Raw genomic sequence first — 3,360 nt, 5'->3', positions numbered from 1 at the left:
ATCTTGGCTCACTGCAACCTCCGCTTCCCAGGCTTAAGCAATTCTCCTGCCTCAGCCACCCTAGTAGCTGGGACTACAGGTGTTCACCACCACTTCCAGCTAATTTTTGTATTTTTAGTAGAGACAGGGTTTCACCATATTAGCCAGGCTGGTCTCGAACTCCTGGCCTCAAGTGATCCGTCCACCCCAGCCTCCCAAAATGCTGGGATTCCAGGAATGAGCCACCGCACCTGGCCTCTCACAGGAATTTTAAATTACATCATTAGAGCTCTTTTTCAGTACTTTTTGGGCCTTTCTCCAGGGAGTAAAAGCAGTCTCAACTGGGCAAACCAAATTATTTATGTCTACTCCTGGGAATAGACACCTAAGACCTGAAGCCTAAGAACCAAAGATTTTAAATTAATGTTGACAAATTAGAGTGCTGGAGTGACTGATAAAGTTGTCATTGTGGACATATCTGTGGAAATAGACAATATTTTGGCCGGGTGCAGTGGCTCACACCTGTAATCCCAGCACTTTGGGAGGCCACGGCGGATGGATCACTTGAGGACAGGAGTTTGAGACCAGCCTGGCCAACATGGTGAAACCCCATCTCTACTAAAAATACAAAAATTAGCTGGACCTGGTGGCGCATGCCTGCAATCTCAGCTACTCGAGAGGCTGAGGCAGGAGAATTGCTTGAACCCGCGAGGTGGAGATTGCAGTGTGAGCTAAGATGACACAACTTCACTCCAGCCTGGGCGACAGAGTGAGACTTCCATCTCAAAATAAATAAATAAATAAAAAATAATATTTTCTTTTGATTTCAAAAGGAGGAAAGAGGTCTCTAAAAAGAAGCAGGACTTGTACTGAGAGGGTTAAACATTCAGTCAAGGAAAGGATTGTTTCCATCGTGATGTTTTTATTAATAGAGATGGGGTTTTGCCATGTTGCCCAGGCTGGCCTCGAACAGCTGAGCCTGCCTCAGTCTCCCAAAGTGCTAGGATTACAAGTGTGAGCCACCACACCCAACCCCATAGTGATGTTTTTTAAAACTACAACATTCTTCTGCAGCTAGAGAAATGTGAAAGTGATGGAAATCATAGGGCAAGAAGCTAATCAACTAGGCTCTTTTAGGCCTGTGACCAGAATCTATGTGGTAACAACCCAGACATGGAAATGGGGTTCATTCCTGATTGGGTCTAGAGGCCACAAGACAATAGTATGGTTATCATTTTTTATATAATTTTCTTTTTTAAAAAAGTATAATCTCTTTTCAATTTCTAGTTACCTTCCTGTCAGTAGAGCAAGTTTCTCACGTGTTCACTATGTCTTTCTCCAGTTTTTTCTCTATAAATCCACTATTCCTATTTTCTCTAGAAAGACAATGGAAAGTGTATAATTGCTGTTGGTAGATAAATAGGTCTTGAATTTATTTTGCAAACAAGACCTGTTCTGTCTATCTTTTCATTTAGGAGGCTAAAAGCAGAGTCAGCTTGACTTTAAGGACTCTTATTTTCTTAGTCTTCAGATGGTTATCATTTTGATATTTTTCTGAGAGTTCAGTGCTTTTAGAAAATTCAAAAAATCAAAAGGCATTTTGAAAAATGCCTAACATGTAATGATTGAGTAGATTGCTTGAACAGTGTGCAGCTGGAGCTATTAGAGTTTTGCTTTCTTAGTAAATTTTATTGGCTGGGCGGGGTGGCTCACGCCTGTAATCCCAGCACTTTGGGAGGCCGAGGCACATGGATCACTTAAGGTCAGGAGTTCGAGACTAGCCCGATAAACATGGTGAAACCCCACCTCTACTAAAAATGCAAAAATTAGCTGGGTGTGGCAGCAGGTGCCTGTCATCGCAGCTACTCAGGAGGCTGAGGCAGGAGAATCGCTTGAACCCAGGAGGCGGAGGTTGCAGTGAGCCAAGGTCACACCACTGCACTCCAGCCTGGGTGACAGGGAAGACTCCATCTCAAAAAAGAAAAAAAATTAAATAAATTTTATCTTGAAGTGTAATATTTATATAGAAAAGGGCATAACTTGTGACTCTGTGTAGATGAATTTTCACAAAGTGGACACATTCGTGTCATCAGCACTCAGATCAAGAAGCAGCTTTACCCAGTACCTCTTTTCGGTGATTACCTGCTCCTCAAAGATAGCTACTATTCTGATTTGCATTTATTTATTTATTTATTAACTTACTTACTTACTTACTTTTGAGGCAGGGTCTTGTACTGTCGCCCAGGCTGGGGTGTAGTGTTGTGATCACGGCTCACTGCAGCTTCGACTTCATGCGCTCAAGCAGTCCTCCCACCTCAGCCTCCTGAGTAGCTAGGACTACAGGGGTGAGCAGCCATGCCCAGCTAATTTTTAACTTTTTGGTAGAGACAGGTTCTCTCTCTGTTGCCGAGGCTAGTCTTGAACTCATGGGCTCAAGGGATCCTCCCATCTCAGCCTCCCCAAGTGCTGGGATAACAGATGTGAGCCACCTCACCTGGCCCACTATTCTGACTTTTAACATTTTGCCAAGGTTTTTGAACTTTATGAAAATGAAATCAGAAGTATGTACCTTTTGGTGTCTGCCTTCTTTTTGCTCAATATTTTATTTCTGAGATTCATCCATGTTACTGCATATACTTGTGTTTTTTTTGTTCTCCTTGCTTATATGATATTTCATTGTGTGAATATGCTGTAACTATTCAGCCTTGATGGACTTTTGGGTGATATTTTAATATTATAGATCATGCTGCTGTTGACATTCTTATGTCAAATATGTTTTGGTGAACATATATACATAATTTGTGTTGGATACACACATAGGAGTCGAATTCCTAGCTTATAAGAAATGTGTATTTTCTGTTTTTATAGATGCAACCTGTTTTTTAAAGCGGTTGTACTAATTTATATTCCTACCAGTTATATGCTGGAGTTGGGAGTTTTAAATTACTATTTTTTGGCCAGGCACAGTGGCTCACGCCTGTAATCCCAGCACTTTGGGAGGCCGAGGCAGGTGGATCACTTGAGGTCATGAGTTTGAGACCAGCGTAGCCAACATGATGCAACCCGTCTCTACTCAAAATACAAAAAAAAAAAAATTAGCTGGGCATGGTGGGGGGATGCCTGTAATCCCAGCTACTCAGGAGACTGAGGCAGGAGAATCCGCTTGAACCTGGGAGGCGGAGGTTGCAGTGAGCCGAGATCATGCTACTGCACTCCAGCCTGGGCAACAGAGGAAGACTCCATCTCAAAAAAAAAAAAAATTGAAAAATAAATAAATTACTATTTGTTTTGTTATGTTTTGTTTGTTTGTTTGAGACGGAGTCTCACTCTGTTGCCCAGGCTGGAGAGCAGTGGTGCGATCTCAGCTCACTGCAAGCTCCA

The 3,360-nt window shown here is 42.4% G+C and overlaps 1 protein-coding gene across 1 annotated transcript in view; it reads left to right on the top strand.

The window, feature by feature from the left end:
- Positions 1 to 3,360, top strand: part of XPO5 (exportin 5) — a 55,096-nt gene that overhangs the window by 29,990 nt on the left and 21,746 nt on the right. The window lies entirely within an intron of this gene.

This window comes from Mandrillus leucophaeus, unplaced genomic scaffold, assembly GCF_000951045.1.
Source record: "Mandrillus leucophaeus isolate KB7577 unplaced genomic scaffold, Mleu.le_1.0 Scaffold3, whole genome shotgun sequence".
NCBI lineage: Eukaryota > Metazoa > Chordata > Mammalia > Primates > Cercopithecidae > Mandrillus > Mandrillus leucophaeus.
The sequence above is the reverse complement of the archived record's forward strand: the minus strand, read 5'-3'. Positions and strand labels throughout refer to the sequence as shown.